Source organism: Bubalus bubalis, chromosome 1 (genome assembly GCF_019923935.1).
Source record: "Bubalus bubalis isolate 160015118507 breed Murrah chromosome 1, NDDB_SH_1, whole genome shotgun sequence".
Lineage (NCBI taxonomy): Eukaryota > Metazoa > Chordata > Mammalia > Artiodactyla > Bovidae > Bubalus > Bubalus bubalis.
In genome coordinates, this window is record NC_059157.1 from 113,620,704 (window position 1) to 113,645,091 (window position 24,388).

The 24,388-nt window shown below is 44.8% G+C and overlaps 1 protein-coding gene across 2 annotated transcripts in view; it reads right to left on the reverse strand.

The window, feature by feature from the left end:
- Positions 1–24,176, reverse strand: part of MYLK (myosin light chain kinase) — a 284,510-nt gene extending 260,334 nt beyond the window's left edge. For both annotated transcript variants that reach the window (XM_044942611.2, XM_006078551.4), the window contains exon 1: positions 23,964–24,176. The gene's annotated coding sequence lies outside the window, so the exon portion shown is untranslated. The remainder of the gene's footprint in view (positions 1–23,963) is intronic.
- Between the last annotated feature and the right edge of the window lie 212 nt (positions 24,177–24,388).

The following is a 24,388-nucleotide window of genomic DNA, read 5'->3' on the forward strand; positions in this document are numbered from 1 at the left end:
GGTGGGAATACCAGATGGTAATACCAGGGAATACCTCTTGAGAAAGCTGTATGCAGGTCAATAAGCAACAGTTGGAACCAAACATGGAACAACAGACTGGTTCAAAATTGGGAAAGAAGTACATCAAGGCTGTATATTATCACCTATATTTAACTTATACGTAGAATGCACCATGTGAAATGCTGGGTTGGATGAAGCACAAGCCAGAATTAAGATTTCAGGGAGAAATATCAATAACCTCAGATACGCAGATGACACCACCCTTAGGGCAGAAAACAAAGAAGAACTAAAGGGTTTCTTGATGCAAGTGAAAGAGGAGAGTGAAAAAGTTGGCTTAAAAGTCAACATTCAAAAAGCTAAGATCATGGGACCATTAAGTCCCATCACTTCATCACAAATAGATGGGGAAACAATGAAAACAGTGACAGACTTTATTTTGGGGGGGCTCAAAAATCACTGCAGATGGTGACCGTAGCCATGAAATTAAAAGACGTTTGCTCCTTTGTAAGAAAATATATGACTAACCTAGATAGCATATTAAAAAGCAGAGACATCACTTTGTCAACAAAGATCCATCTAGTCAATGCTATGGTTTTTCCAGTAGTCATGTATGGATGTGAGAGTTGGACTATAAAGAAAGCTGAGCGCCGAAGAATTGATGCTTTTGAACTGTGGTGTTGGAGAAGACTCTTGAGAGTCTCTTGGACTGCAAGGAGATCAAACCAGCCCATCCTAAAGGAATTCAGTCTTGAATATTCACTGAAAGGACTGATGCTGAAGCTGAAACTCCAATACTTTGGCTACCTGATGCGAAGAACTGACTCACTGGAAAAGACCCTGATGCTAGGGAAGATTGAAGGCAGGAGGAGAAGGGGATAACAGAGGATGAGATGGTTGGATGACATCACTGACTCGATGGATATGAGTTTGAGCAAGCTCCAGGAGTTGGTGATGGACAGGGAAGCCTGGCGTGTTGCAGCCATGGGGTCGCCAAGAGTGGGACATGACTGAGCGACTGAACTGAACTGAACAGAGCTCACGACTTAGGATCATCAGAAGGGGAAAATGAGTATACCCATTTAAAGTGTCACTCTCCAAGGAAGCACTCAAATGTCAGTTCTCACCTCTGGAAGAGAGAAGGGGTGGGTTAGAGCAGATGCTGAAGGGCTTGAATGTCTATCATCGGTATGACAACCTATGTAGAAGGCATTTATTCATGCACTCTGCTGAAGCTGTCCTCTGGCCACTTCATGTGTCAGGTCATTCAGCACTTACCTCACACCTCTTTGTATGGGTGTCACCCCCCACAACTAGATGGTGAGCTCCTGGAGGGCAGGAGCAGTGTCCTAACATACTGCAGAGTTTGGTCCCCAGTAAGCACTCAGCATGGGGGAGCCTGGTGGGCTGCCGTCTATGGGGTCGCACAGAGTGGGACATGACTGAAGCGACTTAGCAAGCACTCAGCAAATACCTGATTGACACTGCTAGCTGTTTACATGCAGAATGAACTGGACTCAAAATTAATCATACAAACTCCATTTAAATGGTTTTTCAAGAAGTGCAGCTAGATCTTGCAGGATCCATTCAAAACCAGAGACAGAGATGGGTCTCTGATCCATCAGACAACAACACTAGAAGATGCCAGCCTTGTGCAGGCAGTGTGCTCTCTCACTCACTTGTTGCTTTCGGCAGGAGCATCCTCCCCGCCCTATAGAGCTCCAGGCCCACAGAGATCCCATGCAGAATCCAGGCAAGCAGTCTGCTCTTTCCCCAGGAAGCCTTAGCCCTGTTGGCTCAGCATCAGCCATCTGGACTGGCTCCTGTGCCACCTGGAATATTTAGAGACCAGCTCCAGTTCACAATCCTTACTCTGACTTCCTGACCACGTGTTCTCAAATTGCCAAGTTGAGCAATTTAAGTTGGAGAAGGCTGTTTCTGGAGGCCATTTGTAAATTCAGCAAGCTTCCCTGAGGGTCTTTTATTTATTTATTTATTTTTTCAAATGATATATATTTTTTTTTACTTTTTTTTTTAAATTTTATTTTATTTTTAAACTTTACATAATTGTATTAGTTTTGCCAAATTTCAGAAACTAACCGCATTCTTAAAATACTGAAACCTAATAAAAATTACTAACATGCCATTTATTGAATGAAGCAACAGTGAGAACTGGACATAGAACAACAGACTGGTTCCAAATCAGGAAAGGAGTACGTCAAGGCTGTATATTGTCACCCTGCTTATTTAACTTATATGCAGAGTACCTCATTGGAAATGCCGGACTGGATGAAACACAAGTTGGAATCAAGATTGCAGGGAGAAATATCAAAAACCTCAGATATGCAGATGACACCACCCTTATGGCAGAAAGCAAAGAACTAAAGAGCCTTTTGATGAAAGTGAAAGAGGAGAGTGAAAAAGTTGACTTAAAGCTCAACATTCATAAAACTAAGATCATGGCATCCAGTCCCATCACTTCATGGCAAATAGATGGGGAAACAATGGAAACATTGAGAGACTTTATTTTGGGGGGCTCCAAAATCACTGCAGATGGTGACTGTAGCCATGAAATTAAGAGACACTTGCTCCTTGGAAGAAATGCTATGACAAACCTAGATAGAATATTAAAAAGCAGAGACATTACTTTGCCAACAAAGGTCTGTCTAGTCAAAGCTATGGTTTTTCCAGTGGTCATGTATGGATGTGAGAGTTGGACTATAAAGAAAGCTGAGTGCCAAAGAATTGATGCTTTTGAACTGTGGTGTTGGAGAAGACTCTTGAGAGTCCCTTGGACTGCAAGGAGATCAAACCAGTCAGTCCTAAAGGAAATCAGTCCTGGATATTCATTGGAAGGAATAATGCTGAAGCTGAAACTCCAATACTTTGGCCACCTGATGCGAAGAGCTGACTCACTTGAAAAGACCCTGATGTTGGGAAAGACTAAAGGCAGGAGGAGAAGGGAACGACGAAGGTTGAGGTGGTTGGATGGCATCACCGACTCGATGAACATGAGTCTGAGTAAGCTTCAGGAGTTGGTGGTGGGCAGGGAAGACTGGCGTGCTGTAGTCCATGGGGTCACAAAGAGTCGGACACAACTGAGTGACTGAACTGAACTGGAGTATGTGTCAGGTAATGTGCTAGTTGCCTTCGATCCATTGTCTAATTTAATTCAGGGAGGTTGGCATTGTTCTCATTTTACAGATGAGGAAAATGAGGCACAGAAATGAAGTAACTTTCTTGAGCTCCCATGATTAGTGAGCTGCAGAGGTGGGTTAAATTTTGAGAGTAGGCACTCTGATCCTGATGCTTGGTGACTCTCCCTGCCTCACTTAATCTGTTTCTCTTCTCTAGCTTTATGCCTCTTGTTCACATCACCCTTACCACCTAGATTCAATAGATCTAGACTAATTGGATCTTGCATATTTCACGGGCTTTTATGGACCAGGATTGATGTGACACACTTTCAAAATCCTGACACTAAACCAAAAAGGCAGAGTTCAGGTTGGATTTAATAATATCCCCTTCCAGCACTGCTTGCTTCCCTCCTCCCTTGTTTATTCCCCCTTCCCTGACTCATCCTCCCTTTTCTAAAAATCTGCCTCCCAATGTACTCAATCAGGTATCCCATAGGTTCCCCAACTCAACCCCAAATAAAACTCACCCCCCTTCCTGGCTCCTCTGCCTAAGCTTTACACTGAGCTGTCTCACACTCAGGTTGAAACCTCAGAGTCATCAGCATGAGAAGGTAACAGAGCATAGTGGATAAAAATAGAAGCTCTGGGTTCAAATTCTGGATCTAACTGTACCAGCTGCAGGACCTGTGAACAAGTTACTTAATCTAACTCTGTCTCAGTTTCTTTATCTGCAAAATGGGGAAAAAACAGTACCTAACAATAAAAGAAAGTGTTTTGCCTCAAATGCAGCAGGAACAACTGGATATTCATTAGTGAAAAAAAATAATTTTGACCCCTCCCACTTTATAAGATCTGGAGGACGAAATGGCAACTCACTGCAGTATTCTTGCCTGGATAATCCCATGGACAGAGAAGCACAGCAGGCTATAGTCCGTGGAGTCACAAAGAGTAGGACACGACTGAGAATGCAAACACACACATACTTCATATGGCACACAAAAATTAGTTTAAGATGGATGACAGATCTAAACATAGAAACTAAAGCTAGAAAGCTTCTAGAAGAAAATATGAGATGATCTTTGTAATATGGGAGTCAGAAAAGTTTCTTAGGACATGGAAAAAAAAAAACTTTACAAAGAAAATGATAAATTAGATCTCAAAATTTAAAACAGAAAACACTGTTAAGAAAATGAATAGAGGACTTTCCTAATGGTCCGGTGCTTAAGACTCCATGTTCCCAATGCAGGGGCCATGGATTTGATCCCTGCTGAGGGAATTAAGATCCTGCATGCCACACAGCACAACCAAAAAAAAAAGGAAAATGAATAGGTAAGCCAAAATTAGGGAAAAGGTTTGCAAATCACATACCTGACAAGTAAGTAGTATTTAGAATAAATAAAGAATTCCTAAAACTCAATAATAAAATGACAAAAAAACATAATTTTTTAAAATGGACAAAGTAGTTGAATAATTTGAATAACACTTCAGAAAGAAAGACATAGAATTGTCAATAAGCACATGAAAAAATTCTTAGTATCATTAACCATTAGGGAAGTGTAAATTACAACCATTTGGGGATACTGCTACATATTCGCCAGAATGGCTAAAATATAAAGTCTGATAATGCTGGGGGCTGGAGCTGACAAATGATCATATGCCGCAAAGATTATAACTGGTACATCCCTTTAAAAATTTATCCAATTTATAATACTTTCAATTATTCAATGTTCAACAAGTAATGTATTGATTGCCTAGATATGACAGTCACTATTTAATATTGGATAAAAATCGCTGCCCTCCACAAGCTTACCACCTAGTGGAGAAACAGAGAGTATGTGAGACAAGAAAAGAATATATAAACCATGTTGTATATGGGTTAAGTATAAGGAGGAGAAAACAAAGCCAGGAGAGAGGCCATGAAATATCAGGGGTGGGGTTAATATTGTAGAGAAGGTGGCCAGGAAAAGTCCTCCTGGAGAAGGTGACTCAAATAAAGTCCTGTTAGAAAGGCCTGGATGGGAAATACCAGGTCCTGATAGCTGTCCCCTATTAAGCACCCTTCCCATGTCAGATACCCCCATCAGCTAGACAGACCTCACAACAATCTTCAGGGTCAAGGAGCTTCTCTAAAATGTCAACTCTGGGACTTCCTCAGTGGTCCAGTGGCTAAGGCTCTGAGCTTTCACTGCCGAGGGTGTGGGTTTGATCTCTGGTCAAGGAACTAACATGCCACGTGGTATAACCAAAATAAAAAAATAAATAAGATGTCAAGTCTCAAACAAGAATTACATGATGACAAAGTAGGAAGGACCTGCAGAAGCCATCCAGTCTCACCCCCTCACCTTTCAGTGGAGAAACAGAAGCCATGGTGTTCCAGCTGGCCTGAGACTTAGCCTGAGATCTGCATGTCTGCCAAGTCCTGAGCTCCTTCTATTCTCCACTCAATACTGGAAAACCACTTTCCCTTGGTAACTAAGCCCTTTCGCCCTTGGTTGCATCACCCCAGCCACATGCGCCTGATCTCTACATCTGTCACTGACATAGTCCAAGACCAGTCCAAGACCAGGGTGGTAGGTGGGTAGAGGGGGTCCAAGATTAGAAGCAGCGCCACCCTGAGACAGCAGCCAGCACTCCCACCAACAGCATTACCACTGTCTATAACACCACCAAGCCCCCTCCACAACACAGTCAGTGATACAGGAAATGGACATTTTCCACTTTTCCTTCTTAACTGCTCTGTTGTGGGTTGAACTGCGTCCTCCAAAAAGTCATGTTGAACTCCCACCCCTTCCCATGCACCCTGTGAATATAACCTTATTTGGAAATACAGTCTTTGCAAGTTATGATGAATTCACATGGAAGTAGGGTGGGCCCTAATCAAATGACTGCTCTCTTGTCCTTACAACAAGAGAGCAAATTGGACACATACACAACATAGAGAGACACAGAAGAGATGGCCATATAAAGATGGAGGCAGAGACTGGAGGGATGCATGCACAAGCCAAAGAATGCCAATGGCTTGCCAGCAAACCATCAGATGCTGAGACAAGGAAGGATGCTTCCTATAGCCTTCAGAGGGAGCATGGCTCTGCCAACACCTTGATTTCAGGCTTCCAGCCACTACATCACTTTGTCGACAAAGGTCCATATAGTCAAAGCTATGGTTTTTCCAAGAGTCATGTACAGATATGAGAGTTGGACCATAAAGAAGGCTGAGCATTGAAGAATTGATACTATCCAACTGTGGTGCTGGAGAAGACTGTTGAGAGTCCCTAGGACTGCAAGGAGATCAAACCAGTCAATCCTAAAGGAAATCAGTCATGAACAGTCTTTGAAAGGAGTGATGCTGAAGGTGAAACTCCAGTACTTTGGCCACCTGAAGCGAAGAGCTGACTCAATGGAAAAAACCCTGATGCTGGGAAATATTGAAGGCAGGGGGAGAAGGGGATGACAGAGGATGAGATGGTTGGATGGCATTACTGACTCAATGGACATGAGTCTGAGCAAACTCCAGGAGATAGTGAAGGACAGGGAAGCCTGACGCACTTGGCTTGGGGTCTATGGGGTCACAAAGAATCGGACACAACTGAGCAACTGAACAACAACAAGCCTCTAGGATGTGAAAGAATAAGTTTCTGTTGTTCTAAGCCATCCAGTGTGTGATGCATTGTTTCCAGCGGCCCTAAGAAGCTAGTAACCCCCTCACATATAAAAAGTCTGGAGGCACTCGTGGTTCCCATACACAGGCTTTCTCCCTACAATTTCAGGAAAGGCCCTCAGAAGCAGCTCCCACCTCCCTCAACAGCACTCCTCACCCATCCTATCTACCAACAGTGCATGTGCTAAGTCTGCCCAGGGAGCCTGTAGGCAGCCTGCAGGGAGCAGGCGAGAGGCCAGCCACTCCTAGGGTTTGGGGTACAGTTTGCTGAACACCCTGGTCTATGTCTTGCTGTGGGCACAACCTGTTTTATACAGCTTGGCTCCAAACAGTCTAGAATCTGTTGGCCTTTATTAACAATGACTGATGGTCCTTTTAAGAGGCTGAGAGAGGTCACAGGGAAGTACCATCCACAGGAGACGGATCACTCTCATGGGTCCAAGAGTGGCCTGTTAATCGGGAAATTGTTCAAGTAATAGGCTCTTGGGTGAAATGGAAAAAAAGCCAAAAAAGAGGATCATATCTTTCAACCTGGTAATGCTGTTCCTGGAATATAATCCAAGGAAATGACACAGATAAAAAAAAGCCATTTGGACAAAGATATTTATAGCAGTGTTACTCAGAATTGTGGACTAAAAACTGGAAACGTTAATTGCAGAACAGTTTAAAGAGAGTATCATAATAATACCTAACATTTCCTGAGCCCTTACTATATGGCAGGCAATATGCCAAGTGTTTTGGTTGGATTATTTCATTTCACCCTCACAAAAATCTTATGACAAAGCTGTATCATCCTTACTTTAGAGCTAAAGCTATTCAAGGTCACACAGCTAGGAAGTGGCAAGTAACCACTATTTTTTGCCCTCTGCTTAAAATAGTGACTTTACTATGGCCATGTGAAACTGGGCAAGTTCTTTTTAACTTCCCTGAGCCTTAGATCCTCAACTATAAAACAGAAATAATAATAAGACTAATTATTAATTAGTCTAATAAGTCTAAATAGCCTAATAAGTCTAATATTATTAATAATAAGACATCATAAGACTGATAAAAATTGAATGCAAACTGTGTGAAACACTAAGTAAACTAAAAAACATTATCCAAATGAAAAGTACTTATAGCCACTCAATGATAACTGAATATCTTATGTGGTGGGGGTCCAACTGTAGTCTATTTTGCATGCCGAGTTGAGCAGTTTGGAATTTTATCTTTCATGCAGTAAAGATTAACATTGTTTTTTAACCGGGGATATTACAAGCGTATCTGTGTTTTAATGTTGTCTTAAGGTACAATAATAGAAAATCATCTCAGGATGATAAAACTGGAACTTTATTTAATTTCCAATCCTCAACAAACTTTATGAGCTCTCATAAAAACCCTGGTTAGATTCCTCCATAGGGTGGGCAGAATGGGCCTGGAAGCAGCAGTTTCCTTAATTCACTGACTTCCTGCAGGAAACACAGGGGCCTCACCCCCTAAGAGCTGGACCCAGGGATCTAGAATGCCAACAAAGGAAAGCAGAGACCCTGGAGTGCACAAAGAGTGGGAATGTCCCAGCGGCACTTCGGGGGGATTCCCCTCACGCCTCCCTTAGCCCACGGGGCAGTAAGGATGGTCAAATGTGTCATGCCCCCAGTGAGGGCCTACACATGTATAATGGTGGGGTGGGGGCAGCTATGACTGTTACCAGGTCCTAGAGGCCTGGCACCGTCAAATATCAGGCAATTAAGTGATTGGTTCCACTAACCAGGGTCTGGCGCAATCTCAGGATCCTGTTCCCATCCCAGTGAACCAGGCTCAATAAGATAAAAGCACCAAAAAACCCAAGGCCTCACCCACACCAGGTAGTCAGCCCCTCCCTGCCCCAGAAAAAATTCAGAGACTCAGCCCCTTCAGGAAAAAATATCTGAGGTGGGACAAAGTGACCAATAGCCCCTCTCCATACCCTAGACTTCTAATGGGATTTTCCCATTATGTCTGAAACTTGCTTTGCATTTCTCTATAGACTTGCCCACCACTCCTCACTTAATATCCTTAAGAGTGCCCTCTCATCTCTCAGGAGAGGGTTGACATGTTTAATGTAACCCTAGCAACAATGCTGGGAGGTTGTGAGCATCTTCATTATAGAAATGAGTGAAGGTAAATTCAGACCAGCTAAATAATTTCCCAGGCTCATCCATCTAGTAAGTCGTTGAGGCAGGATTCAAACCCAGGTCTGCAGAGCTGCAAAGCCCAGACCCTTCCCATCAACCACACACCCACTGTCCCAATCAATGAGAAGTAGCTGAGATGGAATCTGTGTACCGGTACAAAATCTGTCTGGTGCACGGAGTTGCCATGGCACAATGTGGTCAATACACAGCTGCCCAGAGACACAATGGTCAGCCATGCTCACGTTCAGTAGGCAGACTGGCCCACCCCTCCTGCTCTGAGTCTCCCACACGCCTGCAAACCCCTCAGTAAAAGGAGACCAGGGCCCTTGAAAGGAGTTAGTCAAGCCCTTTCAGAACACCAGCACTGGGGCTGGCATCTGGATGCCTGAATTCTTGTGCCAACCACAACTCTCAGGAAAAGGAGAGAGTAATTAGAAAGCAGCTCCCCACAGACCAAACTTAAGTCATGTTTCCAAAATAGCCTCTGAAATGAAAGATCAGCCTGTGCCTGCAGGGACGGCACTTGACCCCACACCCCCCGTTTCCTCTACCACCGAGCGAGCCGTGAAGCAGGGCAGCGGAGGCACCACGAACACACACAGTTCCTCCCACAGGCACAATATTTACTGACCACCACTTTATGCTTGATGGGAGATAAGAAGGGATATTACTGTGGCCCTGCTCCTGAGAAGCTCCCAGCTCAGTGACAAGCTAAGAAACAAAGACAGGGACAGGTGCAGACCAGATGTTCTAAACTAAGTGGAGTTTATCTTGAGAATGCAAGGCTGGCTCAACATTTAAAAACCAATCAATGTAATTCACCACATTAACAGACTATAGCTGCTGCTGCTGCTAAGTCGCTTCAGCCATGTCCGACTCCGTGCGACCCTATAGACGGCAGCCCACCAGGCTCCCCCGTCCCTGGGATTCTCCAGGCAAGAACACTGGAGTGGGTTGCCATTTCCTTCTCCAATGCGTGAAAGTGAAAAGTGAGAGTGAAGTCGCTCAGTCGTGTCCAACTCTTAGCGACCCCATGGACTGCAGCCTACCAGGCTCCTCCATCCATGGGATTTTCCAGGCAAAAGTACTGGAGTGGGGTGCCATTGCCTTCTCCAAACAGACTATAGCAGGGCTGGGCAAACTATGTCCCACAGGCCAGATCCAGCCTATTGTCTATTTTTGTAAATAAAGTTTTACTGAAACACATTAACATTCATTAACATTATCTATGGCTGCTTTCATGCTACAAAAAAAAAAGGAAGAGTTGAAGTTGAATACTTGTGACATAGTATATATAGCCTGCTAAGTTGAAAATTTTTACTATTGGCTCTTTTCAGAAAAATTTTGTTGACTGTTGCTCGAAATTACTGGGAAGAAAGCCCTTTCACCATAAAATTATAGCAACTCCTACTCCCTCTACTCTCTGTTCTACAGACCAGGTTGGGAAGCAGATGTGAATGAACATTAGAGTCCCAGACTTTCTGGGCTAGATGGCCAGGCTATTGTGTTCCACAAGGAAAGCAGTCCAAGGTATGCTTCTCCCTCACACCAATCCAACTTTCAGGCAGAAGGCCCAGGGCTCTCTGGATAATCAACTTAGGTAATTAATTTATTTATTTGGCTACATCAGATCTTTGTCGCAGGCTTTCTAGTAGAATACCACATTGTCTTGATTATGAAATATTTCAAAATCATCTTATTGGCTTCTGCATAAAAGCCTGCTGGAAGTTTTGTTAGTATTGTATTGAATCTATAGATCCATTCTTCCTTTTCAGAATCATTTTGACTATTCTAGATACTTTGGAAAAGAACTAAGTTGAAAGATTCACACTCAGTTCACTTCAGTTGCTCGGTTGTGTTCAACTCTTTGCGGCCCCATGGACTATAGCACACCAGGCTTCTGTGTCCATCACCAACTCCTGGAGCTTGCTCAAACTCATATCCATCGAGTCAGTGATGTCATCCAACCATCTCTTCCTCTGTCGGCCCCTTCTCCTGCCTTCAATCTTTCCCAGCATCAGAGTCTTTTCCAATGAGTCAATTCTTCACATCAGGTGGCCAAAGTATTGGAATTTCAGCTTCAGCATCAGTCCTTCCAATGAACACCCAGAACTGATTTCCTTTAGGATGGGCAGGTTTGATCTCCTTGCAGTCCAAGAGACTCTCAAGAGTCTTCTCCAACACTACAGTTCAAAAGCATCAATTCTTTGGCACTCAGCTTTCTTTATAGTCCAACTCTGACATCCACACTGGAAAAACCATAGCTTTAACTAGATGGACCTTTGTCGGCAAAGTAATGTCTCTGCTTTTTAATGTGCTGTCTAGGTTTGTCATAGCTTTTCTTCCAAGGAGCAAGCATCTTTTAATTTCATGGCTACAGTCACCATCTGCAGTGATTTTGAAGCCCTCCAAAATAAAGTCTGTCACTGTTTCCATCGTTTCCCCATCTATTTGACATGAAGTGATGGGACCAGATGCCATGATTTTAGTTTTTTGAATGTTGAGTTTTAAGCCAACTTTTTCACTCTTCTCTTTCACTTTCATTAAGAGGCTCTTTAGTTCTTCTTTGTTTTCTGCCATAAGGGTGGTGATATCTGAGTATCTGAAGTTATTGATATTTCTCCCATCAAAACTCAAAGCTACAATAATCAAGACAGTGTAGTATTCAACTAGAAAGTCTGCATGCCGCAACTACTGATCCCGCATGCTCTGGAGCCCACATGCCAAACTAGAGAGCCCACACACCACAACTTCTACACCACAACTAGAGATCCGTGCACCACGATGAAAAATCCCACAGATCAGATCAGATCAGATCAGTCGCTCATTCATGTCTGACTCTTTGCGACCCCATGAATCGCAGCACGCCAGGCCTCCCTGTCCATCACCAACTCCCGGAGTTCGAGTCAGTGATGCCATTCAGCCATCTCATCCTCTGTCGTCCCCTTCTCCTCCTGACCCCAATCCCTCCCAGCATCAGGGTCTTTTCCAATGAGTCAACTCTTTGCATGAGGTGGCCAAAGTACTGGAGTTTCAGCTTTAGCATCATTCCTTCCAAAGAAATCCCAGGGCTGATCTCCTTCAGAATGGACTGGTTGGATCGCCTTGCAGTCCAAGGGACTCTCAAGAGTCTTCTCCAACACCACACTTCAAAAGCATCAATTCTTCGGCGCTCAGCCTTCTTCACGGTCCAACTCTCACATCCATACATGACCACAGGAAAAACCATAGCCTTGACTAGACGAACCTTTGTTGGCAAAGTAATGTCTCTGCTTTTGAATATGCTATCTAGGTTGGTCATAACTTTCCTTCCAAGGAGTAAGCGTCTTTTAATTTCATGGCTGCAGTCACCATCTGTAGTGATTTTGGAGCCCAGAAAAATAAAGTCTGACACTGTTTCCACTGTTTCCCCATCTATTTCCCGTGAAGTGGTGGGACCGGATGCCATGATCTTTGTTTTCTGAATGTTGAGCTTTAAGCCAACTTTTTCACTCTCCACTTTCACTTTCATCAAGAGGCTTTTGAGTTCCTCTTCACTTTCTGCCATAAGGATGGTGTCATCTGCATATCTGAGGTTATTGATATTTCTCCCGGCAACCTTGATTCCACCTTGTGTTTCTTCCAGTCCAGCGTTTCTCATGATGTACTCTGCATAGAAGTTAAATAAACAGGGTGACAATATACAGCCTTGACGAACTCCTTTTCCTATTTGGAACCACTCTGTTGTTCCATGTCCAGTTCTAACTGTTGCTTCCTGACCTGCATACAAATTTCTCAAGAGGCAGATCAGGCGGTATGGTATTCCCATCTCTTTCAGAATTTTCCACAGTTTAGTGTGATCCACACAGTCAAAGGCTTTGTCATAGTCAATAAAGCAGAAATAGATGTTTTTCTGGAACTCTCTTGCTTTTTCCATGATCCAGCGGATGTTGGCAATTTGATCTCTGGTTCCTCTGCCTTTTCTAAAACCAGCTTGAACATCAGGAAGTTCACGGTTCACATATTGCTGAAGCCTGGCTTGGAGAATTTTGAGCATTACTTTACTAGCATGTGAGATGAGTGCAATTGTGCGGTAGTTTGAGCATTCTTTGGCATTGCCTTTCTTGGGGATTGGAATGAAAACTGACCTTTTCCAGTCCTGTGGCTACTGCTGAGCTTTCCAAATTTGCTGGCATATTGAGTGCAGCACTTTGACAGCATCATCTTTCAGGATTTGGAATAGCTCAACTGGAATTCCATCACCTCCACTAGCTTTGTTTGTAGTGATGCTTTCTAAGGTCCACTTGACTTCCCATTCCAGGATGTCTGGCTTTAGGTCAGTGATCACACCATCGTGATTATCTGGGTCATGAAGCTCTTTTTTGTACAGTTCTTCTGTGTATTCTTGCCATCTCTTCTTAATATCTTCTGCTTCTGTTAGGTCCATACCATTTCTGTCCTTTATCGAGCTCATCTTTGCATGAAATGTTCCTTTGGTATCTCTAATTTTCTTGAAGAGATCCCTAGTCTTTCCCATTCTGTTGTTTTCCTCTATTTCTTTGCATTGATCGCTGAAGAAGGCTTTCTTATCTCTTCTTGCTATTCTTTGGAACTCTGCGTTTAGATGTTTATATCTTTCCTTTTCTCCTTTGCTTTTCACTTCTCTTCTTTTCACAGCTCTTTGTAAAGCCTCCCCAGACAGCCATTTTGCTTTTTTGTATTTCTTTTCTATGGGAATGGTCTTGATCCCCATCTCCTGTACAATGTCACGAACCTCATTCCATAGTTCATCAGGCAGTCTATCTATCAGATCTAGGCCCTTAAATCTACTTCTCACTTTCACTGTATAATCATAAGGGATTTGATTTAGGTCATACCTGAATCGTCTAGTGTTTTTCCCTACTTTCTTCAATTTAAGTCTGAATTTGGCAATAAGGAGTTCATGGTCTGAGCCACAGTCAGCTGCTGGTCTTGTTTTTCCTGACTATATAGAGCTTCTCCATCTTTGGCTACTCAACAAAGATCCCCTGTGCCACAACTAAGATTTAACACAGCCAAATTAATTAATTAATTAATTTTTAAAAAGACAGTGTAGTATTGCTGAAAGGATATACACATAAACCAATGGAACAGAATAGTCAGAAACAGACCCACAGATACGTTCTCAATTGATTTCCAACAAAGATACAAAGGTAATTCAGGAGGGAAACGATAATCTTTTAACAACAGTGTTGGAGTAATCGGATGTCTGTATGCAAAAAAGAACCTTTATCTATACCTTACACCATGTGGAAAAAAACTCAAAATGGATTAGACCTAAATGTAAAACCTAAAACTATAAACATCTTAAAGAAAGCATTGGAGATACTTTTTTTTTTCTTTTTTCTATGCCACCCAGCAATCCCTTCCTAGATTTTCATTTCACTTGTGTAAATATCTATGTTGACATAAAAACATGTATACAAATACTCATAGTGAATTATTCATTATCACCCCATTCTGGAAACAGCCCAAATATCCCTCAACTGGCAAATAGAGAACACATACAATGACATAACCCTCAGCAGCAAAAAGGAATGACCTACTGGTATACCCAACAACATTAGATAACTCTCCAAGACATTGCACTAAATGAAAGAAGATAAACTTAAAATGCCACATACCATAAGACATTCTGAGAGAGGCACAGTCATAGGTACAGAAATCAGATCAGTGATTCCTATTTAAGGTCTTCAGGTGGTAGAAGACTTGACCAGGAAAGTGCACAAGGCAATTTTTAGAAGTGAGGGAAATATTCCGTATCTTGATTATGGTAATACTTACATGACTATGTTTGTCAAAATGCAAAGTTGTACACTAAAATAATTGAATTTTACTGTATGAAAAAATAGAAAAATTTAGAAAAATCATACTTTGGTTTTTCTAATGTGAAAAAAAGTTTTAAAAAAAGAGTCCATAATGATGCAACATTGGAAAGAAAAGTTATTATGTAACTAAAACAATGTCTACCACTTGTCAAGCAATGGAATCAAAAGGCAATAGAAACTGCTACATTTATCAAAATAAAGCATACTTTTCAAAGGTAGGGAAAGTTGGCGCTACTAATTCACATGCTACATGTGATAAGTTGGGTACTGAATAATTTTTTCAAAGCTTCCAGTTAACTTTCAGAAAAAGACATTTAACTTTTAGCAACGTTATTTTCTTATAGAAAAACCAGAACTAAAAGTATAAACTAAAGGAAATGTAGATAAAACCCTGGTATATTTTAATATTCCTCAGAATTATTCTGTTGATCCTAAAGGGGCTGACACACAGGCCCACACCTGTGGCAGATTCATTTTGATATATGGCAAAACCAATACAATATTGTAAAGTTAAATAAAATAAAATTAAAAAAAAAGAATTCAAGGATGGCTCAACATTAAAAAATCATGAGCACAGATGATCAAAAATAGCATTTTATTTTGAAGTCTTGTATAACTCAGAAAAACACAATTCAGAAGGATCTGAATACTTTGATTACGATAATACTGAAGAAAGACAGTATGATTAAAACCACATTGAAACTTTATCTAAAGTTGTATGTATTAAAGGAAGTGTTTTTTCCCCAAGAATCTAGAAAGTGATGTAAATCTTATAGCCTATGGTAACTTGAAATCAAGGAAATATGAGAATGTTAGATCTTTTCATTATACAACTATTACCATTTTTTTTTCTCTTCAACTAGCTGAACTGGTTTCTGCTAATTTTGAAGATTCCTTCCTAACACACAAATCAAAGAAATAATTACCTAGTAAAAAAGCATTGAAGATTGATTCTCAATTCTGGCTGATACTGTAAACACCTGGGGAGCCCTGTAAAAACAAGAGATTCCCTGACGCCACCCAAGTCTAGGCTAGGGACCGGGAGGCATGGTTTATTTTGCCAATAACGCTCCCAAAGGAATTTTGTTATTAGTGGGTTCTGAAAGACTGCTTCAGCAATACATGAACCGTGAACTTCCAGATGTTCAAGCTGGTTTTAAAAAGGCAGAGGAACCAGAGATCAACATGCCAACATGCCAACATCCACTGGATCATCGAAAAAGCAAGAGAGTTCCAGAAAAACATCTATTTCTGCTTTATTGACTATGCCAAAGTCTTTTACTGTGGATCACAGTAAACTGTGGAAAATTCTGAAAGAGATGGGAATACCAGACCACCTGACCTGCCTCTTGAGAAACCTGTGTGCAGGTCAGGAAGCAACAGTTAGAAGTGGACATGGAAGAACAGACTGGTTCCAAATAGGGAAAGGAGTACGTCAAGGCTATATATTGTCACACTGCTTATTTAACTTATATGCAGAGTACATCATGAGAAACACTGGACTAGAGGAAGCACAAGCTGGAATCAAGATTGCCAGGAGAAATATCAATAACCTCAGATATGCAGATAACACCACCTTTATGGCAGAAAGTGAAGAAGAACTAAAGAGCCTCTTGATGAAAGCAAAAGAGGAGAGTGAAAAAGTTGGCTTAAAGCTCAACATTCAGAAAACGAAGATCATGGCATCCGGTCCCATCACTTCATGGGAAATAGATGGGGAACTATGGAAACAGTGTCAGACTTTATTTTGGGGGGCTCCAAAATCACTGCAGATGGTGATTGCAGCCATGAAATTAAAAGATGCTTACTCCTTGGAAGGAAAGTTATGACCAACCTAGATAGCATAGTCAAAAGCAGAGACATCACTTTATCAACAAAGGTCCGTCTCTGTCACTGTTTCCATGGTTCCCCATCTATTTCCCATGAAGTGATGGGACTGGATGCCATGATCTTAGTTTTCTGAATGTTGAGCTTTAAGCCAACTTTTTCACTCTCCTCTTTCATCAAGAGGCTCTTTAGTTCTTCTTCATTTTCTGCCATAAGAGTGGTGTTATCTGCATATCTGAGGTTATCAATATTTCTCCCGGCAATCTTGATTCCAGCTTGTGCTTCCTCCAGCCCATCGTTTCTCATGGTTTTTCCAGGAGTCATGTATGGATGTGAGAGTTGGACTATAAAGAAAGCTGAGCACTGAAGAACTGTGATGCTTTTGAACTGTGGTGTTGGAGAAGACTCTTGAGAGTCCCTTGGACTGCAAGGAGGTCCAACCAGTCCATCCTAAAGGAGATCAGTCCTGGGTGTTCATTGGGAGGACTGATGTTGAAGCTGAAACTCCAATACTTTGGCCACCTGATGCAAAGAGCTGACTCATTTGAAAAGACCCTGATGCTGGGAAAGATTGAGGGCAGGAGGAGAAGGGGACGACAGAGGATGAGATGGTTGGATGGCATCACCAACTTGATGGACGTGGGTTTGGGTAGACTCCGGGAGTTGGTGATGGACAGTGAGGCCTGGCGTGCTGCAGTTCATGGGGTCGCAAAGAGTTGGGCACGACTGAGCAACTGAACTGAACTGAACTGAAAGACTGCTATTAGGAAATAAAAGCTTTAGGCATGTCTTCCCTTTGAAATTTTTTCAAGGTAGTTGTAGATGTAAAAATTTTAGCATAAATAAAACTAAACATGTAAACTTTTCAAAATAATGTATGACTTGTCACAATCAAAAGAATTTATAGGGACCAATTCAAGGTCTCTATAGAAGTTCAAATGAGGAAAAGAACTTGAAGCTGAGGTGAAGCTCAGGAGGTCTAAGGCAGTCTCCATTTTGGGACGGTGTCTGACGTGTATTAGGAACTCAATCAAAAGTGAAGAATATTCCAGGAGAGGATAAGCTCACATAGGCAGAGAGACAGGAAGTGCACACTGGGTTTAGGGACAATAAATTAACAAGTTCCATTGCCTTGGAGGTCAGATTACAGAGGCCCTTGCACTTCAGGTTAAGGGTCTCCTGTGAGAAGCAGGGAGCCACAGAGGGTTTCTAAAGGTGGAGTGACACAGCCAGATTGGGCTTTAAGATTAACAAAGCAGTCAAGTGTAAAATGTATTTGTGCCACAGTTAATAGTCCAAGTGTGAGCTAGTGAAGTTCTGGTCACAAGCAATAGCAATATGAAAATAAAACCCAGGGATTCTCTCTTCCTGGGATAACCCATAGAGGGGGGAACCACAGGAAGAAGGGCTGAGCAGCTGTGGTCATCTGCAACCAGCTTGTGCCCGAGGTGGCTGCCCAGTCACAACAAAAAGCCTGGACTCCCTAAAACACTTCAGTTGAAATGCTGTGGGGTAAAATCAGTAGTATCTACATTAACTGTCTCATGCCCAGCATGAGGCCCTACTGTGAATGTGAAGACAAGCTTCCGTAGTAGTAAGAGGCCAGTTACAGGTACACTGAAACAGCCTGTCATCTTCTCCTGAACACATCCACTTCCACAACGTTACCAACCAAGTGACTATGGAAATGCTCTGCTGACATGAAAACAAAAATGTGGAATGAGAACTTAACCTGAATGAGGGGGAACAGTAGGAACAGGTGCATTTTAGGCATGTTCTCTGAATGGGCTGAGTACTCGACAGGAAACACACACAGAGTTCAGGAGAAAAACAGAATAGTTATGCCTAACCAGAAAGAAACATTTTGGAGGAGCGAGGCAAATGGGGGAAAGTATCTTCTCCTGGAGCAGCAGAGGGACATGCCTGAGGATCTTTCTTGAACACTCCAACTCACCCACCAGCCAGGCCTTAAGCACAGACGACCGGGCACCATGGTGTGTCAGATACTAAGACTACTTACTGGACTAAGAGCAAAGACGTGGAGATAAACCATAGCCCTTGCGCTCAGGAGCTCGTGGCCTAGTGTGACACCTCAACTTACGACTCCATCGCAAGTAAAGATTACCAAGCACTTGTTCATTTGCCCACAGTTCCTCAGGCAAGCAGAGAAAAGGTCCCCTCTCCAGTAAAATATGTGTTTGCAGAGACCTGGACAGCACTGGAGCTGTGCCACACAGCTCCAAACCACAGCCTCTTCCTGGTTTTTCACATAGCCTCCACCTAGTCCATCCCCAGGCAAAGGAGAAGAGTCTTTCCTTCCAAGGTCAGTGGAGACTGGCAAGAGATTCCATGTTCAGTTTATGGGATGAAAATTCCTGCGAAGGATGGTGCATTCCAGAGTCAAGGCAGGTCCAGCCCCAGGTGTCAACTCTGGGTACTGGGGGGGATGGGGGCTGGGATTTCAGGGGTCAGGGAGAGCTGCATGGGCAGACACAAGGTACTCTGGGGCCTTGGCAGCAGGTATATGGCAGTGATGAAAGAGTCAGGCTAGATAAGGAAGGAACCTGCTTCCCAGGGCACTCTCAGACTAAAGGAGACAGACTTCAAAGACTCTGGGGAACCAGAAGGACAGATGAGAGAACCAATTTGCATCCATTTCTCTGCCTGCAATGTAGAAGACCCAGGTTCGATTCCTGGGTTGGGAAGATCCTCTAGAGAAGGGAATTGCTACCCACTCCAGTGTTTTGGCCTGAAGAATTCCATGGACAGAGGAGCTTTGCAGGCTACAGTCCATGGGGTCACAAAGTCAGGGATGACTGAGCAACTAACACTTTGACTTTCACTCTGGTCAAAGTCAGGCCTTCCCAGCCCATCACTGTCCTCCATCAGAATGAAGAGATAAGAACTCTGGCTGTTTTCAGTTCTGCACCCAACGTCTTGGCCTCCTAGACTAGGGTTTCCACCTCTCTATGATGCAGCTGGCAGGTGGGCTGACAGAAATGAAGCATGAGGAAAGAACACCAAGCCCTGGGAGCCCAGAAGTCTTTGTGGGATGGGCTTTCACTCTGGCTGTAGATTTGCTTCTTATAATTTTTGACCCAGGATAAAGTGAAAACAAAATTGTTCCAGGAACATTCTGGGCAGCAGAGGGAGAACTCCCCCCAAATAAATCTCAGGACAAGCTGTTCTGCATGGTTGAGAGCTCACCACAGGGCCAAAGGTTCTTAACTAGGTTCTAACAAAGGAGGAGAGGAGAGCTTTTGGAGACAAGAAACATGTATTCCCACCTTCCTCTCTCCAGGCCAGTAACCACCCTCTCTCCTGCTCCCTGAGGAAAAGCTTTGCGGCCTTTCCTCGTCACGTCAGCCTCTGAATTTCTTGCTACCCAAAATTCTTCTAATTGAGTCTGAACCACATAACTAACCCCTCTTTTCTAATTACATACTGCATTCATGTTTGCTGTTTCCCCATAAAACCCAAAGTCCCTTGGGCATAGTACCTTCCTTGTATAATCCTCCACAGGGCTAGATGGAGAGGAGGTCTGTCATTCACGCTTATTGGCTGAGGTATAGGTAATTCCATAGACCTAGGGAACAACATTCAATATATAGAATAATAGCTATTCCTTCTTTTATACCTCTTTAGAGTCACACATTCACTTCATTTATATAAACACCCTCACTGACGAGGAAACTGCACTCAGCCCACAGATGTTAAATACCATACCCAAGAACAGCCAGCCAGTGAGTGAACAGGATGCTCTGAGCCCAAGCTTAACTCCAAAGAGCGTACTCTACCCTCATGCTCCTCTCTCTCCGAAGGGGAACTGCTCTGCAGCAGAAATATCAACCTCTGAAAACAAAACAGATAAACAGCATCCTCGATGATGAAAGCTCAACTGTGAAGCATTTTGGTTCCTGAAAGGTCATGCGAACTAACTCATAGAGTCCTGCATTCACAAATTAGCATCCATCCAATCTTGGGGCCCAGAGTCAGGGGAAGCAGGTGGAAATTAAGCAGCAGATCTGAAAGAAAAGGAGACCCTTTCTTTTGTTCTCCAGAGGGCTCTGTACTCAGGACCCAAAAGAAGAGGGGAGAGGAGAAAGGGGGACAAAAGCACCAACTGTGGGGGGAGGGGACAGCATTGAGATATTCGAGAAGCCAGATCTATATGGAAATTCCCACAGCTCCCTTGCAGGGTGTCCCTCACAAGCATTCACCCTCAGACACAAGGGACAGTGAGCAGGAGGACAGTGTGAGCCTCTGGAAGTCCAGCCTTAGCCCCACAAGCAGCAAACAGGGAGGACTTCCTCCAGGCTCTGCTCCTGTCCCAGCCCGGTTTCACAAGGGCCATGGCCCTGACAAGCAGGAGCATCTGACACAGCAGGCTACATCTGCAGCCGTAGTGACAGTCCCCGAGGTCCACCCACCTTCAGGCTGTAAGAGCTACAGGTGCTCAACCTGCTGGCTTAAAACAAATGGAGAAGTGTGAAGCCAGAACTCGACAGACAGACAAGGGAATTCACCTGCGGAAGGGCACAGGTGGGCGAGGCGAGTGACTCCCACAGCAGACCCCGGCCCTGCACAGTCACCTTTCTGTGCTTGTGGAGCAGGAGGCTAGGGGAGCGGAAGGAAGGGGGCAGACGTCACACGGCACAGGAGCCTGTTCCAATGACATCTGCGCTGCTCTCTGGACTCCCAGCCCCAGGCCACCACTTGTATGCTTTCCATGCAAATGGTCCTACCTCGTGCCCCCTGGGTACACTCCCTGGGGTTCAGAGGAGAAGGACACAATAGTCAGGTTGGGAGAGGATAACATCTTGTGTTGGGAAAGTTTACTTTCTAAGGGTGTTTCTGTAAAATTCTCCACAATTACAGAAAGGATAGGACAGGAAGCTTATAAGAATGAACAATTTCCCAATCAGCGTGTGTTGGCTTGAACTGAGGGAAGGGCAGTCAGGCTGCCAAGGGGCCCTGGTGTATATTTCCAGAACACCAAGAAGTGTTTTCAGAAAGATACTAAGTAAGAGTCCACATGTTCATTGGGTCTCTGAACCCCTACCGGGGCAGGGCTGCATTCTCAAATTGCCACCTCTTGAATCTCTTAAAAGACAAAGTGCCAATAAATCAACTAGTTCTGTTTCACAGACTCAGATTCATATTTTTTGGGGGGAGGGGGGAATGTGTGTGAAGCAAGAGGGCAATCTTATAGATACTGAAGCCATGGTGATCCCAGAGCATTCACAATCTATTCCACTGAGGCTGGGTCAGACCGCCCTCCCCCCGCTACCATTAAAACCCCTCTCTCACCTTTGGCTCTGCAAGGGCCTCTCTCCTAACCCCAGCTCCCCCCTCCTCAGTTAGTTAGATACTACACAAAATAAACCAAATACACAAATCCTTTGCCACCTGGAGCAGTTTTCCAAGTTCATGCCTAGTAGTGCCTGAGGACCAGCATCGTTGTGCATCATGAGTGAGGGAACGGATATGCACATCCTGGTGAAAAGGCTCTTGTGCAAGTCCCCAGGGTATCCATTACCCAGTCCAGTAGCCAGCATCCAGCCACCCCACCCCTGTCTGCCAGGACCCAGTGCCCAGGCTCCCACTTGCTCTGGCTGAAGGCTCTTAGCCCAGTCAGGATGGAAGACAAAAGGCCCACCTCACTCTGGGCATTGAGAAGGAACATTCCATACCAGCCCAGGGCACTGTGGTGCCAGCAGCGTCACCTTCCACATGGCTGCAGTATGCAAGGAAGGGAAAGAGACTAAGACAGGATCACCAAAGAGAAAACACAAGGGGGTTGAGAATTTAAGACAAAATAAAGAGATGGAGGGGAAGAGGGAAATAACGTGAGGAGAAAACAAAACTATTTTACTACAACCTGAGATGCCTTTTAGGTGGCCAGTAAGGTTACCAGAAGCACTTACTATTCCCCCTGTGCTTAGTCGCTCAGTCGTGTCTGACTCTCTGTGACCCCATGGACTGTAGCCCACCAGGCTCCTCTGTCTATGGGGATTCTCCAGGCAAGAATACTAGAGTGGGTTGTCATGCCCTCCTCCAGGGAATCTTCCCCAACCCAGGGATCCGAACCCAAGTGTCCCGCTTTGCAAGCGGATTCTTTACCCTCTGAGCCACCAGGGAAGCCCTTCCCCCAGAGACTTTGTTGGATCTGTGGATCCCCCACACTTTAAAGGGTGAAGGGTCCCCTAAACAGTCCTCTCAAACCCACCATTTACAAATAACTTATTGACCAGCTGTGCATTTTGACAAACAACTGCACTAAAACAGGGAGGAACCCACAGCCCCAGGTGGAAAGGGGACACAGCACTAGTCAGGTTGTGGGGTGGGTGGCAAGTGGAGATTTCACATACTCTGGTCTTTGCACTCAGGGAGAGGAGGGATGGTAGAAACCAGTGGCCTGAGGCCTGGTACTATTCCCACTGCCTGGGTGTGCCCCCACTTCCCCCCAGCTCCTTCCATTGCAATGGTTATTTTTACCCTTGCTAGGCAGCAAAGGAGCTGGGTCTTTCTACTTCAGGTTACTATCTAGAGGGTGTGCCCTCCTCCCCCCTCCCCCCACGACAACAAATGCTTGAAAAACTTTCCCCACCAGCCATCTTCACATCTGCAACACCACTCCTAGAAGTTCAGTCCTTTGGGTCTTGAGGAGTGTAAGCAGCCACAAGTTCCATGGAGGAGTTCTGCCTTAACCACTGACAGCTACCACCTGGGAATTAGTTTAGCCTAAACTTTCCAACCGCAATGATCTGAGAACAAGAGTCTTTCAACCATAAAACTGGCTGAAGACAGGCAGAGCAGCAGGCGAGGGGCTTGAGTGAGGAGCAGGGAGGGAGAGAAAGACTGCAACGCCTGGCACCCCAATTTTGTCTGGGACCCCAGAGCTGCACCCATTGCCCTATCTTCCAGGGCTGCATTTAGACAGGGAGGACTTTCACGTGGCACCCCCGCCCCGCAGCTGTCGTTCCCCAGTCATCCTGCAGGGCGCTGGGGAGCTGGGAGAAGAGCCCACCTTTCTTCCTTACAGGCTAGCGGCTATTTGCACCACTCAAATCAAAGGTATCCCTTTCGGATGACCCCTATAGAGACAACGACGTCACTGTCCCCAGGCACCTCACCTTCCAAAAGAAAACCGAGGCTGCTTGGAAGTGCTGGGTCGCCCCCTTATGCGTCCCCGCGCCCAACTCCGCCGCACGCAGGAACCCCTCTCCAACAGTGGAGCATGGAGCAAGCTCCCAATACAGGGTCCCGAGCCCGCGATCCCCGCCTTCGGGGAGTGACTCCCAGGGGCCGCGCCGGGACAAAAGCGTGGGGCGGGCTCACTCACCCGCGCAGCGAAGGCAGCCCGGGAGCCGAGGCACAACGCTCCGCAGGGTCGTCCCGCGGGCGCGCAGCGCGGGTTCAGCGCTCAAAGCGCTGCTGGCTGCCAACCCGGCGGCACTGGGAGCAGGAGAGGCGCGTCCGGGTCGGGGCAGGGGTGAGCGGCCCAGCGAGAGCGCGAGCAAGTGGGAGAGCCCCTCAGAGCCCAACGCTCCGAGTCCGGATCCAAACTACGGACTCGGACTCACACGCGCTGGTTTGCATGTTATTTGCATAGCGCACTGGGAATGGACCTGCGGTCCTTCCGCCACGCCCACCTGCCCTCCTCCCGGGGTCGGGAGCCGAGAATCCCGAGCGGAACCGGGCGCGGGACGCCGATCCACTTAGCCCTTCCCTCGCCCCGCCCCAACTCCTTCTCGCACACCGGACTGG